At 37.2% G+C, this 18,194-nt stretch overlaps 1 protein-coding gene across 1 annotated transcript in view; it reads left to right on the forward strand.

The window, feature by feature from the left end:
- Window positions 1-267: 267 nt before the first annotated feature.
- RASGEF1A (RasGEF domain family member 1A) overlaps window positions 268-18,194 on the forward strand; it is a 385,023-nt gene continuing 367,096 nt past the window's right edge. Inside the window, exon 1 of the mRNA XM_063434053.1 lies at window positions 268-370. The gene's annotated coding sequence lies outside the window, so the exon portion shown is untranslated. The remainder of the gene's footprint in view (window positions 371-18,194) is intronic.

The following is an 18,194-nucleotide window of genomic DNA, read 5'->3' on the forward strand; positions in this document are numbered from 1 at the left end:
ATCTGTATTGACTTGTTTGTTTTTCTTGTTATTTGTTAGCATCACGGTTCAATATTTGTCTTTATGTATCTGCATTTGGCATGTGAAGGGACACAGCTTTTTTTTTATTTTTATTTTTTTATTGTGATTTTTGTCTTGCTGGTCTGCTCCATCTCTACTTCCCTGTCTTCTTCACAAATGCACACGCTCCCCCTGCAGTAAGATAAGAAATGGGACACTCTTGATTCACCAGCGGCTGTTGCTGACAAATAAGCAAGCCAGTGCAAAGGAGTGTTTCGTTCCAACACTCACGAAAACTCACTGTCTTTTTTTGCCCTCTGCCTGGCTTTGTGGGACTGGATAACAATCTGCCAGCCTAGACCAGCTCAAGGTAGGGAAAAACACTGAACCTTTTGTTGCTTTGCAGCACAGACTAATGTAAGCCATAATCACACACTGTCATTTCACTTGCTGAGTTAGCAACGTTAAGTCATGCTACGATGATAACCAATTGCAGATGACACATTTAAAAGGTGTTCTAACTCTACTGCTACAGCCATTGTATTGCATATTGTATTACCACCAGGTTCGGCACAGGTATCATTTTTTTTATATGACCAAAATACTTTAACTAGCTTCAGAATATTAAAATATGTATTTAGTGCTAAAATAAAATCATGCACATTAACCAGATTAGGTATACGAGGAGACAAAAATAAAAAAAACACGTTATTTTCTCAAGCTTTGCAACATTGTCTTATAGGCACAGGTTATCCCCTTGGATACATCATCACTAGAGGTTGTAGGCTAAACTATTTTTATTTAGTCTTTATGGACCCGATCGGCATATGAGAGGTTAAAATGTCATGAAACCGTTTTTTTGTCTTCTCTCCCTATTAGTTCAATCTGCAACAATATTCTATTTCTCAGAGCGGTCATTGTATAATGAAAATGCAGTTACTAGGCAGCAGACTATGTCACAACAATTAAAAAGTAACTGTGTTTAGAGTCTTCTATTCATTTTTTTTCTGCTATGCTTTATATCATGTGCAAGTCATTGGCTTTGAAACACATAATATAATCTCTATTAATATGTTCTAACTTTTAAATAAACTTTTTTTTATAATTTTAGCAGGTGAAATATAAACAATAAATAGGGCCTCAAAGTTGTGTCCGCAGGGAGGGAGAGGTGCATCTATGATATGAAATATTTTGTAACAAGCCCTCGGAGAAAGGAGCTGGAATAGATATAATAGGTACATACCCCACTGGTTGCTTTAATTAAGATGGAGGCAGTCTGGAACAATGGCGTCTTGAAAATAAGGTAACCATTTGTGACCTGCTTGAATAGTTTGCATTACTTCTGCTTCGTTTCCACTTTAATGTGTGGAGAGTGTCCATTTATTTTAGATTTCTTTATATTATACTATGGCCCAATCCACCAGAATTGATGATCTCAGCCAATCACAGTGCTTTCCCATAGGAAAGCGTTGGATTGGCTGAGATCATCAATTTTGATGATCTTAGCCAAGGAGGCAGGGTGGAGTCAAATGCCGCTCTGGCCAATCAGCATTTCCTCATAGACATACCTAGAAACAATGCATCTTTATGGGGAAAGTTTAGTGTCTCCATGCAGAGCGTGGAGATGCTGAACGTCAGTGCTGCACACTGTGCAGCACTGACCCCAGAAGCACCTCTAGTGGCAGTCTGTGGAGTGGCTACTAGAGCTGCTCCTAGGCCATAATGTATACACTGCCTTTTCTCTGAAAAGGCATTGCTAACATTAAAAAGCCTGCAGGTACTGACTATACTCACCAGAACTACTACAATAGGCTTTAGTTGTTCTGGTGGATATAGTGTCGCTTTAAGCACAGAAGTAGTGTCCCTAGGCAACTTTCCTAGGTGTTCTAGGGGTCCGTCATACTGCCTTTCTCAGGTGCTCGCTACCATTCTCAGCCTATCAATAGACAGCCATTGAGAGCAATTCTACATACTTTTTTTTAAGCTTTGCTTACAATGGGAGATAAGGCAATGCTAGGGGACTCAAGGAACCACAACCACTTCATCGAGATAAAGTAGTTATTGTGTCTGGAGTGCTCCTTTAAGTTTGCTGCCCCTCTTTTCTGTAAAATAAAGACATTGATTACCTACCATCCAGTAGTAACAGCCCCACCTATGCTCTATCGCCAGATAGTCATCGGCACTGATGATCTACCTGCCAATAAAATGCTTTTCATAGAGAAGCATTGGTAGTAAGGGCACATGTGCAGCACTCATCAAGGAAACACAAAACACTGGCTGAGTAAACAGAGTGGTAACTTAACAGGAACAAGGTTCAAGTCATACTCCACTGTACAAGTGTAAAATAAAATCACTTTTTTTGTAGATATACCCCTAATGAAAACATGCATACATTTAACCCCTTAGTGACCAGACCACTTTTCAATTTTCTTACCGTTTGGGACCAGGGCTGTTCTTACATTTCTGCAGTGTTTGTGTTTAGCTGTAATTTTCCTCTTACTCATTAACTGTATCCACACATATTATATACCGTTTTTCTCGCCATTAAATGGTCTTTCTAAAGATACTGATATTTTCATCATATCATATAAATTACTATACAAAATTATAAAATATGGTAAAAAATTTTTTTTAAAAAACACACTTTTTCTAACTTTGACCCCCACCCATGCTAAATAGTTTCTAAATTGTGTCCTGAGTTTAGAAATACCCAATGTTAACATGGTCTTAGCTTTTTTTGGAAAGTTAAAGGGCAATAAGTACAAGTAGCACTTTGCTATTTCCAAACCATTTTCTTTTCAAAATTAACAAAAGTTACATTGTAACACTAATATCCGTCAGGAATCCCTGCATAACCCTTCACATGCATATATTTTTTAAAAGAAGACAACCTAAGATATTAAAATTGGGGTATTTTGACTCTTTTCATGCAACCATTTTACCACCAATCTATGCCAAATTTAAAAAAGAAAATAATTGGTGATTTTTTTTGACACACATAGCAATTTCAGAATACATATGCAGAAAACTTTAGGGTTACTGCCAAAGAACACCCCAATCTGTATTCAGCAACATCTCCTGAGTATAGTGATACCACCCATGTATAGGTGTGTCAGGTTCTCTGGGTGCTAAAAGACCTTATTTGGAGGGTGTGCATTCCAGTTTTCCAACTTCGAATTTTCACAGCTGGTCATCATGCACCCATGTCCTATTTGGGGCATTTTTAAAGCCGGTCAAAGTAATTTACCACATCAAACCATATATTTTTTAAAAGTAGAAACCCTAGGGTATTTCAAATGGTGTTTTTTTGTTTTTTTTTTACACTTCCCATGCACTAATTTTACCACCAGTCTTTGTCAAACGTTTGGGTAGTAATTTTTTTGTGTTATTTTTCACACACATTCTACTTTAGGCATGGATTCCCAGTTCCTGTTATGTGTTACTGCCAAAAAACACTCCGGTATGTGTTCAGCAACATCTCCTAAGTACAGTGATACCACCTATGTATAGGTGTGTCAAGTTCTCTGGGGGCTATAAAACCTTACTTGGAGGGTGCGCATTCCAGTTTTCCAACTTGGAATTTTCACAGCTGGTCATCATGCACCCATGTCCTCTTTGGGACATTTGTGAAGCCGGCCAATGTAATTTACCCCCATCAAACCATATATTTTTGAAAAGTAGACACCCTAGGGTATTTCAAATGGTGGTATTTTAACACTTTCTATGCATTAATTCTACCACCAGTCTTTGTCAAACCTTTGGGTAGTCATTTTGTGTGTTATTTTTCTCTCACATTATACTTTAGGCATGGATTCTCAGTTCCTATTGTGTGTTACTGCCAAAGAACATCCCAATATGTGTTCAGCAACATCTCCCGAGTACAACAGTGCCCCCATTGTGCAGGTTTTATGTGTTTTTGAAAACTTACAGGGGTCAAATATAGGGCCTTCTCCTTTTCCATGTTTGCACACAAAAATTTGCCAGGTTGGTTTGCTGGGCCTATTTTGCCTTTGAGACCACATAGCAGTCCAGGATTTAAAATTAACCCCATCATGGCATACCATTTGTAAAAGTAGACAACCCAGGTTATTCAAAATAGGGTATGTCCAGTCTTTTGTAGTATCCACCTAGTCACAAACGTTGGCCAAAGTTAGCGTTTTTATTAGTTTTTTGGCCTTTTAGTTACACAAAAACTGCACTTTTACTGGTGATTTAATCGCCGTGACAGGTTTTACTGATTTATAACACTCATATTTTTGTTCAGTGAAGTCTCCTGAGTCTAACAATAGCCCCATGTACAGGTTTTATGGTGTTTTTGAAAGTTACAGGGTCAATATTGGGCTTGCCCAATTCAGTTTGCCAGATTGGTTTGCTGGATCTGTGTTGCGTTTTGAGACCATATGGTAGCCCAGGAATGTGAAATAACCCATCATGGCATACCATTTTCAAATGTAGACAACCCAGGGTATTCAAAATGGGGTATGTCCAGTCTTTTGTAGTAGCCACTTAGTCACAAACGCTAGCCAAAGTTAGCGTTTTTATTATTTTTTTGCCTTAATGTTAGACAAAAACGGCAATTTTACTGGTGATTTCATTGCCGTGATAGGTTTTACTGAATTATAACACTCATATTTGTGTTCAGCGCAGTCTCCCGAGTCTAACAGTAGCCCCATGTGCAGGTTTTATGGTGTTTTTGAAAGTTACAGGGTCAATATAGGGCTTGCCCAATTCAGTTTGCCAGATTGGTTTGTTGGGTCTGTGTTGCCTTTTGAGACCATATGGTAGCCCAGGAATGTGAAATAACCCCATCATGGCATACCATTTTCAAATGTAGACAACTCAGGGTATATATTAATATCAAAATACAGTTAGAATAAAATTACATATATATATATATATATATATATATATATAAAATTTAAAAAAATTAAACATTATTTACAGTTTTCTATTCATTTTTAATTAGTTATTATTTAATTTTTATATATATGGTCTTGAAAAAAGTCCGGCAAGGACTGAAATGTCGACACTTCTTTGTATTACTTGATGCTTGAATAAACAGCACGATTAGAAATATTATTGAGCCCTGTGAGTGCACTTCAACAAGAACCTATATATATATATATATGTATAGATATACTGTATATAATATTTATAATAACTATATATTATGTATATATATATACACAATATATAGTTATTATAAATATTATATACAGTGCCTTGCAAAAGTATTCACCCCATTTGTCGTGTTTTGTTGCCTCACAACCTGGAATTAACATGGATTGTTTGAGGATCTGCATCCTTTAATTTACAGAACATGCCCACAACAGTCAATGTGCATAACTATTCACCTCCCCCCACCCTAAAGTCAATACTTAGTAGAGCCACCTTTTGCGGCAATCACAGCTCCAAGTCACTTTGGATAAGTCTCTATGAGCTTGCCACATCTTACCACTGGGATTTTGCCAATTCCTCCTTGCAAAACTGCCCCAGCTCCTTCAAGTTGCATGGTTTGCGCTTGTGAACAGCAATTTTTAAGTCTGACCACAGATTTTCTATTGGATTATGGCCTGGGCTTTGATTAGGCCATTCCAACACATTTGGTTATGATAGATTTGATGGTGCTCCTGGGGATCATCAAAGCTTTGGATATTTTTTTTATAACCTAACCCTGACTTGTACTTCTCGACAACATTGTCCCTTACTTGTTTGGAGAGTTCCTTGGTCTTCATGGCAGTGTTTGGTTAGTGGTCCCTCTTGCTTAGGTTTTGCAGCCTCTGGGGCCTTTCAAAAAAGGTGTGTATATGTAATGACAGATCATGTGACACTTAGATTGCACACAGGTGGACATCATTTCACTAATTATGTGACTTCTGAAGGTAATTGGTTGCACCAGAGCTTTTTATGGGCTTCATAACAAAGGGGGTGAATACATACGCACATGACCAATTTTCTGTTTTCTATTTCTAAAAAAATATATTTTTCTCATTTCACTTCACCAACTTAGACTATTGTGTTCTGATCCATCACATAAAGTTCAGATTAATAAAACATTGAACTTAAGGCTGTAATGTAACAAATTGGTAAAAAGTCAAGGGGAGTGAATACTTTTGCAAGGCACTTTGTACGTGTGTAATTTTACTCTACGTGTATTTTTATATTAAAATATCTATATATTTAAAAAAATATGCACTTTGTATGATGTTATATATAAGATATATATATTTTTTAATTTCTAAAAAAAATAGTTGTTTTTTTACTTTTATTAACTTTTATTAACTTTTCTTTTTTACTTTTTCACCAGCAGGGGGACTGCCTCTCAGTTCAGGCTGTCCCCCTGCTGGCAGCACTGTGGACAGCTATATTCTACTCTTTTAGAATGGTCACATGGCCCCTGGGGGTCCTACAGAGCAGAGGAGACGACCGATTGCCGGTGGGGGGACGTCTGCGATCGGTATATACATGGGGAGGGAGAGGGAGGGTAGGGGTTCATTTTTTTATTTTTTGTTTTTTAACTAATACTGAGTGCCTCGACCCCTCAAGGCATTCAGTACAGGCAGAGCATCTAAAGCCTGCCTGAAGGCTTTCGATGCTCTGCTATACACTGCTGGGTTCCACGTACGGTAACCCGTAAGTGATCGCTCTGGGGGGAGCGATCACTCGGGTGCCCGGCAGTGTAGGGGGTTATTCCACGATGCCTCGATATCGAGGCATCGTGTAATACCCTTAGAGCAGCTAGAATCGATCACGATGGCTTCCAGTGCTCATTTTGGACGCGTACGTACAGGGTACGTCAGCGGTCGTTAACAACCGTTTTTTGGCTGATGTACCCTGTACATACGCAGTTACTAAGGGGTTAAAGTAATCAAACTATGGGGGCAAATGGTGGACAGTGATTTGACCACCCCCAATTTAAAGTTCCCCACCTGATGCTTGCGTATGGTGGCACAGACGAACTAAGCCTCCCCCATTATCTTACAGGTTCCATCTCCATTGGTTTTTAAATATTTACCCACTGGCTGCAAGTGCTGTAGCGTTGCCAGTAGGCATAGAGTTCAGATTACTTTAAATCTGAAGAAATTGGGTCAAGCATAAATACAGATGGTCGAACCCCACATATGATGTATTTTTGCATAGTTACACTCTTGACATTTTAATAAGGGTCTCAATTTAATATTTTTAGATAAACTATTAAAAAGTCTTTTTTATAAATATTAAAATATCAAAAAATACATCATAGGTACAAAAAAATTATTATACTAAAAATATCAAACTATTAAAATATTTTTCAAAATAATAATCATTTGGAATATTTATCAAAAATATTAAATCAAAGCCAAAATACGATCAATATTTAAATATTAAATATTTATAGAAAATACTTGTTTAAACTTAAACATCCTCTATTACCAGCATGAGTGGCTGTAAATATAAAATGTGTGCTTACAGCTTGCTATTTGGAGCTGCATTTACTTATGGATAATTATCTGTAACAGCATCAAAATGAACTGTAGCCACTGTTAAACACATCTTCATAAACCATGGACTGTAAAATAATCAAGGTATGCAGGGCACTTTGTATGAGTGTAGAAGGCTATTAGGAATTGTTCACAGTTCAGCTTCAAGAGCAAATATTGTCTGATTTAGATTTTATTTACCATGATACCTGAACTTTCAGGTTTCAGTTGTTTGAATAAAGGACTTTGAAAAATATTATATACGGCACACAGTAACGCACCTAGAATCCTAATGAATAAACAAATATGTAGGATGGTTTCCCCAGATTATCCTGCTTACAAAACTCTAAAACAAAGGAGTGAATTCACTTTAACGATATAGTTTTAAAATGTTAATCTACATCATTTTAAAACATTATTTTATTAATATTTTTAGATTAAATCCTACCCCTCTCCCCAAACTTGCTTATTCAGTACTTAATTGTAATAATCTATGTTCTCTCACTTTTAGAAAGAGATACTATATTCAGTATAAGAAATGCAAACATACAGGATTATTCATTCACTAAACTCTGAATAGCCCAGTACCAAATGAGGCAACACCATCAAGTGCTGTATGCGGTCATTCGGAAAGTAAATTCGGACATTGTTAATGCTATTTAATGTCCAGATTTTACAGGGAAGGCTCCGAATGAGGTTCAAAAGATAGATCAGGTTTAGCGCTAATCAACCAGATAAGACAGGGCAGCAAACCAAAAAAGGTGATCCCTCTAACCCTTTTCAGAATCAACAGAAATAAACAAAAACAAAGAATTTGCGCAACAAGTATACAATAAAATACTGTGGTAAGTAATCAAATGAACTAGAGAAAAATAAAAAGTAATACCCCTAAATGCAATTTAAGTACTTGGGTAGATAGTAGATTATTCTACTGGAAAGTAGGTTGCTTGGTAAGATCCATATAGATATGTAAAACAGAAAGAACAGGAAATCCAATAGTGCAATAAATCAATATAAGCGTGGGGTAAATAATAAAACAGCGTTATCTTACTCACATTTAATGGAGCTATGGCCAGCTCCAGTTGTAGTAGCATACAGTAATATAATCACCACTTGCAGGATATGTGCATAAGTGTCTGAAGGAGAGGTGGTTTTGTTGAACATAAAATGACAAATATATAAAAAGGCAGATAATAGTGCTCTCTGTTGCAATAAAAAAATTCTAAAATAATAATTTTAGTGAACACTCACAAATATAGAGCAGGCAAACTGCTTTATAGATAAGGCACCGGTGGTATGGTCCCCACGTAGTATTTCTTTTTAGTAGTCATGAAGCCAGGAAGTAAATAGGATAGAATAAATTAATCTAAAACAAAAGGTAATTTGGCACAGTACACAAGTATAGTGACCAAAAATCCTTTATTAGATGGAAAACAAGAAAGTAAAAATGTCCATAATGCGTTTCACCGCATAGGGCTTTATCAAATGGAAGCATGGCAATCATCCTGGCTACATAAGGTTTATACAGAGACTGTCGATTTTAAAATTGGTGCTAAAAATTACACCACAGTCCAATCAGTAAATGCAATAATTGTTTTAAACACAACAGAAATACTTTACTACAAATGTTATTTGTTACCAATTGTAAACATTGTTAATAAATATAAAACCAAAGAGAAATTAATGTAAACTTAGACATTTAAAAGTTAATAAGTGTAACTTCTGGTTTCGGCAAAAACAGTATAGCTGCCCACTGCTTATGGGGGCTGTAGTCACTAACTGGAAGAAAAATAAAATATTATTTGTAATTTTTTTTTAAATAAAAAAATATGGCCTTAAAAAAATAGAACATAGTTTGGTTACGAAATAAAGCAGCAAATTAGGAGAGTAAGGATTAGCAATAATAGTGAAAAGCAGTGAATAGAACTAATACAAAAACAATAAAAGATGTCTATGTAAACATAAAAAAGAACTGGTAAGGATTGCAATTAAGACATAAATAAGTTACATAGCTCTAATAAAACTAAATAAAATCAAATAAATCAAATTCAGCTTCAAGACCATTAGGGGCTAACGTTCTTAAGTTAAACACCCACCCGCTTTCATTTTCATTTTTGCCAAAATTGTGCTTTATATTGCCACCTCCCCACAGACTTTTACATATCTGAATACCTATACATTTTAATAATTTAGGATTTTTATAATGTATGAGAAAGTTCATGGAAACTGAGTGGTTTGGGTACCCCTTAATAATGTTTTGGCAATGTTCTCCAAGTCTTATTTTAAGGCATCCTGAAGTCATCCCCACTTATTAGAGGCCACAAGGGCGCTTCAATAAATAAATTACATTTTTAGTGTTGCAACTAATAATAAAATGTATTTGTTATATTTCAAGTAAAATTGGTGACTTTAGATTGAACAAAAGAATCAGTGGTTTTACAAACTATACAACCTTTAAATTTATTTAAAAAAAAAACAAAAAAACTTTAGCTTCCAATAAAAATGACAATAATGTTTTTTGGTTTTGTTTCTCTGGTAAACTTATCTGTAAGAATAGACTTTAAACTAGAGTGTCCTCTAAAATCAATATTAGGTTTCTCTGGAATAAAATCTTTAAGAGCCTCATTTTGTTTTAATATATGCCAGCATTTTTTACAACATTTTTCATATAATTGCTTTTATTATTAAACTCAAAAATAATAAGAATGGCAGGAGTCTTCATTCCACTTTTTTCTTTATAAGCCAGAAGGTATATCTTTCCTTATTACTAACAGCTTCAATGGTGTGATTGAGGTTCTTTTGGGAGTTATTTTTTTCAATACATTTATTCTTTAAAATGTCAGCTTGTTCGTTAAAATCTTGGATCTGGGAACAATTTCTTTGAAGACATACAAACTGACTTTTAGAGGCACTGTCTACCCATGGTTTATAATGGCAGCTAGATTACTCAATGGCCGTATTAGTGCAAACCTTCTTAAAAAAGGGCTTTGGTATTTATTCTACCATCATGTATAAAAATCTGTAAATCTAAAAAGTTGATAGAAACCTTGCTATACTCTCTAGTCAAAATGATACCTCTATCATTGATATTAAGATTGTCAATAAATAAATGTAAAGATTTTTCTGAGCCTTCCCATATAAAAAAACAGGTCATCATTATATCTAAAATAGGTAACCAGGTTCACCTGCCATGCATGTTCACCCCAAATGGCAATGGACTCCCAGTCTGCCATAAATAAGTTAGCATAGCTGGGGGCAAACCTGATCCCCATGGGAGTGCCTCTTTTTTGTAAATAAAAAGAGTATACAAACCAGTGTGAACATCTGTATTTTTGTGTGAGTCTGCTCGTGTTTGTATATATGTAGGTATATATCTGTGTGTTTGTATCTGGATCAAGTGTGTGTCAGTGTATGAGTATAGGTAAATACACCTCAGCCTTCAACACCAACACTGCACTGATGTCTGCTCAGTGCTCTTCTTTGCACGCCAACTTCCAGTTACCCTATTCTTTGTGAGGGAGGTAGAGTGGCTTCTCTCCCTACAGTCCCCTCCAGCCACCTCCCTTTTCTAACGTGCACTGTGAGGGAGGATGGTTGCCTGCTCTTCCTGAAATACTCCTTCAGCCACCCTCCATTTGCTCTGTGTGAGGGAGGATAGCTGTCCCTCTGCTCTGCTAGCATCTGCTTCCCTACGTGATTCAAAAAGAGCACACATGATGTGATGTGAAGTCACAAGCCCTGTTGTGCTCGCTGTTAATACAACATAAAGAGGCAGGGAGAACAAGCTCCTGGCCACTTCCCCCTCCACACCTTTCCTGGGCAGGTAACAATTTAAAGGAGGCCAGACTGATGATCTGTCCTCTGAAAGCATACCTTATTAATCGTGTATATTTAAATCCCAAGGTGAAGGGGTTAATAGTTAGAAGAAAATGCTTGTACTAAAATGTTCACAAATATTATTTAAAAACTAAAAACCTTATCTTTCTGTATACGTTGTTTATTTCAGTTTTTGTTGTACATTACTTTTGTCAGAATGTAATTTTTGTGTTGTCTTATATTTGTTTTGTGTTTTGTATTCTTCATACTTAAATAAAGATTTTTTTTAAAAAAATCCTTCCCTTCAAAGTTGGCCTCTGTAGCTAATGAAGACTTGCCTCCTTTTTCCCAGCTCTTACTTCCTTGTTAGTGCTTGACATTGTCCAATAAAATGAATTTTTTTCAAATAAAAGCACTGAAGACTATTCTCCAGTCTACAACTTCTCAGATCTACTCTGTCTTTTTCACATGGAAAGCATTGGGAGTTTAAAAGTTTAAGTGCCTTAAAGCAAAGCAACAGGAACTTTAACACTGTGTGTAACTTTGGGGTAGTATGCCGTGTGTGCATTATGTGTGCATTATGTGCTGTGTGTTCTGACACAAGATGCAAAAGTTTTACAAAACTAATATTTACCTGCTAGAACAGGAGTATTCTAGCTGACTGATTGACAGCCCAGGGAGGCTGCTCTACACACAGAAAAAAAGTATTTACCCTGGAATTAAATATTTAAAAAAAAAAAAAATAAAAGCTGAAGGGACACAGTCTTTGTTCCATAGCCACTTAAGTAATATTAAGTAATCATGTCTATTGAAAATAATAGTGAATTTTCAGTTTAACTAATAAAAGCAAACATTAAAAGGGTATAAAACCATGTATTTCTTTAAAAATATATTGCATTTCAATTTAACCTTAACATTAACAGTTTATCAGGCTGGGGTTATGGCAGGCAACATCCATACGTATCTCAATCAGTCAGACATATGTCTGTGAGACATTACTTGTTCTCATTTGGAGCTGCTGTCGGAGAACGTACAATTTATGTAAAAAACAGTAGTGGCTCCACCCATGCATCTCAGTTTTACATTAAATGTAGTACCTGTGGGTAGCAGTTAGTGAGTCAGTGGTGCCAGTGCTCTCTGAATAGATTAACATGCAGATTTAAAAAAGTGTCATTTTTTATCCTCAAACTAGATATATTTTTCCTTTCTAAGTGTCTGGAGTCCCCTGACACTGTCCTTCCATTGAGTGTTAAATATTTTTTTATGTTTTAATGTTAAATGAGAGTCCACAGAAGTCCATTCCCTCTGTGTTGCCTGGGCTAACGAGGAAGCATTGCCTGAACAGCAATTGATGGCTGTGATTGGCTGAGAGTATCAGCTGACCTCTTTCAGCCTATCATAGTGCCCATTCAGGTATGAATTGGTATGGTTAGCAGGAAGTGTTTAATATCTGCATAACATACACCACCAATGGGGGCTGGGCGATGGGACACCAGGGACACTTATTTAGTACACAAAATGTTTAAACAGTGAATGGAGGGACACTACCAGGGTACTCTGGGCATTATAATGAATGCAATAAGATGAAATGGCTATAGTGCCTAGAGAGTGTCCCTTTAATCGGTTTTCAAGATAGATTTAATGGAATAGTTGAGTATACCCCCATGCTAATTTTTGTTTTTATTATTATTTTTCAGTGCTTAGTGTTAACAAACATGCTTGTATCGCCACAATAGCAGGTACAACCCGGTGAAATAATACAGAGTAATCATCTTCATGGCAATCCTTATCAGCACCATTTTTTGTTTTTTTAAAAGCTCAATAATCAATATGATAACAATAGAGTTAACAAACATTTAGCAAATCTAGCAGTGGCATTCGGAGAGATAAGTATAAGATCGTCGCGTCAGATCGGTTAATTCACAGCTAGTAGGCTAATCATATGAGACTGACTTGCGTGCGTACATGCAGTATTCGTGTGTGGTCAGGTGTGTATCATGGGGCTGGTGTGGTGGGTTTACGGTTCGTGAGTCACTCCTGACATTTGCGAGCGTAGTGTCCGCTAAGGATCCATGAGAAAGCTTGTGTGTATAGTAGAGCTTGTGTCGCCTCCCCCCCCCCCCTTGTCTAAGATATGAGTTGAGCTGGGCGGCAAGGCCCCGAGGCAGGGGGGTGGGAGGTGGGGGATTAAACATGTGTGTCTTGTCTGTCATATTATATCTTCAGGGGTGGTGAGCACAAAATAAACACTGCATTATAAGAGAACCAAACAAATTATAAAACAATGCAAATGAAAATTAAACATATCCCTTTAAGGTAGGGCTGAGTGTGCGACTGTTCTCAGGACGTAGCTGCCACTTCCGAGTCCGTCGGGGGACTTCGTGGGATGAACGGGGTGATTTCCATCGGATTCCAAGTGCGTGAGGATCTGGGAGTGGTGATGGGGTCTTTACTGCTCAAACTGTCCTGCGGTAGACCCAGGTCTCGTAGCAATGTTGTTGCTTCTTGGATGTCTTGGAGCAGGTGTGTGGAGTCTCCATGTGTAATCATGAGCGTGCGAGACATGCGCCAGCGGTAGCGTATATTCCTTTGCTGCAAGACTGAGGTAGGAGGCCTGAGGGACCTCTGCCAGGCCAGGGTGCTGTTCGAGAGGTCCTGTTAAGGCTAGTGACATGCTTTGGAATTGGTATAGGGACGTCCCCTTGAAGGCCATAAGGACTGCTGCTTTGTCTGACCCAGACTTGAATTGGACCACTTGATCCCTCGGGACTGCTGCCGGTGCCTTAGCTTACTTGGGGATACCGAATAGGCCGTCCAGAGCTACAGTTTCGGCCTGCTGCGGTGGAAGCAGGGCAACCATGAGTCTTCTCATTAAATGTGGTAGTTCGGATTCAGGTATTTCCTCCAAGATCCCTCCAATTCTTATATTATTCCGGCATCGGATATCTTCTTGTGCCGCAAAGTTCTCAGCGGCATGAAGCTTGGAGCCTCAAGGACGTGCGACCAGTTGCTTCAGTAGCTAAGCTCCCCCCTCATGCTACTCTTTTGTTATACCCTAAAAGCATATTTGTATAATGACATAATGGCTTTGTATGGGTATTTGCAGCATAGAATAAGAGGAGGCAAGTGCCCCCCAAACCTGAAATTAGCATTTCCTTTGATTTAGATGGGAACTTACAGTGACACCTCTGGGTGTGGGTCAATATATAATTGCAAATACTAGATTTGTGGTGCAGGATTAAATAATTCCCTGCACTTTAAAACATATGCATTTTAAAAGAAAGTATTTTTTTTTTTTTTTTTTTTAGCACCCGGGAGGTTAATTTTAAAATATGTCATCATCTTTTGTCTCAACTCTTTTCAGTAGAGGAATTCCTCTCCTATTTGTAAGTAGGTCGACGATAATGGTTATGAGTTTATAGGTGTTGGTTCATGCTGGTGGGTATGTTTTAGTCAAGTATAAATCTTGTATAACAGGAAAGAAATATACCATTCTCAAATTCCCCCTGCTGTCACATCAGCTGTGCCTAACCCACGCTTTCATTTGTTAAGGGGGTCACCATGGAAACTGAAGCCTTGGGAACTACATCTAGGTTTGTCAGAAGTATGACTGGGCTGCTCAATTCATCTCAACTCCCCCATACAAAAGTAGGAATGCTCCCTTGATAGAAAAGCTTTCTAATTTTCATCTGGGGGAGTGAAGATTGCCAAGTTGCGTAGGAAGCGAATGAGTTTATCATACAGTGTATATGATTGCTTCATTAACTACTGCACTACCAATTTGGACCACATTTCCCCCATCACCCCAACAAAACATACTCTCTATATGTTATTGAAAGACATTTTTTAAATGATTCAGAAGCTTCCTATGAAACTCAATTTATTTTAATATATAGAGAAACAATCTAATATTTATATAAAACAATTTCGAGTATATGTTGATAAGTTGATACTATTCAATGGCATATATTTCGTGATAGTGTTAAGATGTTCAGTTTGGTACAGTACTAATGAAATTTCCTGAAATGGTCATAAAAACTTGTTTATGTTTGCGAATATCATACCAGCTTTTAAAAATTCCAAAATGCAAGCAGGCAGAAATGAAATGTTGTTAAAATGCATGTTTTATGAATCATTAAACCTTTTACTACCAATATCAGAATCAGTGTTTGTTGAAAAGCACTGTGTAATTTTTGCAGCATGTCAGCTGACATGTTCAGCCAATGTATGCTGTCCAAATATAAATGGATGTGATATATGGATGCCAAGTCTACTTTGCTCCTAAACGTGCCCCAATATTTGGGACCTGTAAGTGTACAGTATCCTGAGTCCATAATTTTCAACCCCCAGGTTCCTAAGGTTCCCCAAGACCCTAGCCACACACAATCTACTTTTGCAATTTACCATTTCATTGCATATGGGCCTAAATGTTCGGTATTGCACAGAGTATTGTTTTGGGTATAGTGCCAGGATTTGTAATACAAAGTTTAATTTGTGTGTGACACCCAGATGGAAAGATGGATTTGTGTGTAGCTGTACCATTTGTGTATAGTTTGCATAGTTTTTTTTGTGCAGGGTGTGTGTGTGAATGCAGGTATGTATTTGTATGAAGTGTGTGTGTGAATTTAGTTTTTTCAATGTATGTGCAAATGCAGTGTGTGTGTGTGTGTGTGTGTGTGTGTGCGTGTGTGTGTGTGTGTGTGTGTGTGTGAGTGTGTGTGTATAAAGGGGTGTATATTTATGGATGTATTTGAGAAAGTATTTTAGCAGCATGTTAATGTGTGAATGAAGGGTTATGTATGTGAAGTGTGTCCATGAATTCAGGGGTGTATTTATTTATACATGTGACTGTACACATTTTCTCCCATTTGTTTATCTCTCCCCATCTTATTAACATTTATCTTCTCATCCACTTGTTTCTCTACATCTTACCTACCCACACTTGTGTATAGTCCCCACCTAGCTTTTGGCTTTTCCCTCTACCCCCACTCTAACTCTCTCCCTCCTCACACTCCACTCACACACACACACACTTGTGTCGCTACTTCCGTCATTTATCCATTCTTTAATCCAGCCAGAATGCTGCTGGGTGTCCTCAGGCTCTCTTCACATCTCTTCAGTTCCTACCTGGTAATGGTTCTCAATGTGGATGGGGCAGAGATATTGTATCAGAGCCTTCTCTGCAGAGTGAGACATTACAGCCCACAGCTTATTATCAGTGCCTATGGTAGAGGGGTAATAAACAAAGTGAGCTAGAATGTGGTGCCCTTCAAACCAAGTGACCATGCAACTATAATTGGTGCCAACTACTCTGTTGGCACCACAAATAAACTAATGCAAGGCTATTATGGATTTTTGCAATTGTCCTAGTCTGTTGGTGATCAATATCATTCTTGGGCCCTTTACTGCCCCAAGCCTTTGGTGAGCCCACTAAATGTTACTTTTTATTTAGAAATGTTTTATTTCTTAAATTATCTTTTCCATTGTTTTTTTTCATTCCAGTGTTGGCTTTCCGCCATTGTTTGTATGAGCCAAGGTTCCATTACAAAACCTGCATTTTCCTGGGCTTGTCCAGAGTCTTCTGCTGCATGTTTGCTTAGCATTGGTTTCACTTTCAGATATTTTGTTTCTGTTTTTTGTTTTACTCTCTTTGTATGGTCCACTTTATTTACTCCTCTGTAAAGCTTGAATAAACCTGGATTGACTAAATGCAAGGTCCACTGGTATTGACACTAAATTATGTAATGATTCTTGTTTGCAACCCTCGTATGTTATGTCATAACATAAGGTTCCTGAAATCCTACCTGAATACATTACAAAGCTAGATGAGTCCTGTTTTATCATCCAGAACCATTCCATTCAATACTAGGAAGGTCCCTAACACATGGGTCAGGTATGTTCACTTGGAGTGAAGAGACTCTGTAGTTACCTATAGTTACCAATGCCATGTCATAGTCACAATAGCTCCACCAGTGTGAACACCAGTGAAGGGGTACCTGTTTTATCCCAATAAGTAGATCTCAAAGATCCTAGAATATTTGTTCCTCCTGTGAAAATACATTGGAAGGACTTAGTGCTACTTTTTAAATAAAAAACTTTGCACTGACTAAGCAGAGTTTGTGGCACACTCCCTCAATCACCTAGAACATTACAGTTACTTACTTAATTTATATCACAGATACGGAATAGATACCTGAAAAGTATGGAACCATAGGAAATATATGCACTGACAAAATCACAGTGAGATTTAAACTTTTTTCAGGAATATAAATTTTACCATTTAAATGACATGCTGAATTATATGTAGAATAAAAATATAAAGTGCCTTTTACTGAAATGATTTCGTGCCAGTTGCTTAATTAATTGTTTAAATTTCCTGATCTGAAGCCATTTCTGCTTGTTTTCAGCCTCTAAACCTTAGAGTGCCTCATTGGCAGAGCTCAATCCTGGTTGCTATTATTTGGGAACAAGAGTAATGTATCAAAGACTCCCAATGGCAAAATAAAACAGGAGACTCATAAAATGAAATTGTCCCACTGAAAGCAATATCTCTCACTTAAATAAATTGTATACTCTTTGTTTGCCTCAGGTTTGTAAGTAGAAGACTTTGATAAACGAGACCCATTATTCTAAAATTCCCATATTGCAATGATCTGAGTCCTCTTTGAGCAAAATCTTTCTTTTATATGCCTTGAATGTTATGCAAGGATTTAGATCATCATGCAGCTCTTTTTTTTATATTTCCACATTTTGCTTTCTAATTTATTCTTTGCTAGATTAATTATCAGAGTCATCATATTGTGCCTGGTGTGACAAACCACATAACAGCGCATACTAATGTGATGGGGATGGTGACAGTAGGTTTTTATTTTTAACAAAGACTTTTTTGTGAATTAAACTTTTATTGTTTTTTTGGTG

Source organism: Pelobates fuscus, chromosome 10 (genome assembly GCF_036172605.1).
Source record: "Pelobates fuscus isolate aPelFus1 chromosome 10, aPelFus1.pri, whole genome shotgun sequence".
Taxonomy (NCBI): domain Eukaryota; kingdom Metazoa; phylum Chordata; class Amphibia; order Anura; family Pelobatidae; genus Pelobates; species Pelobates fuscus.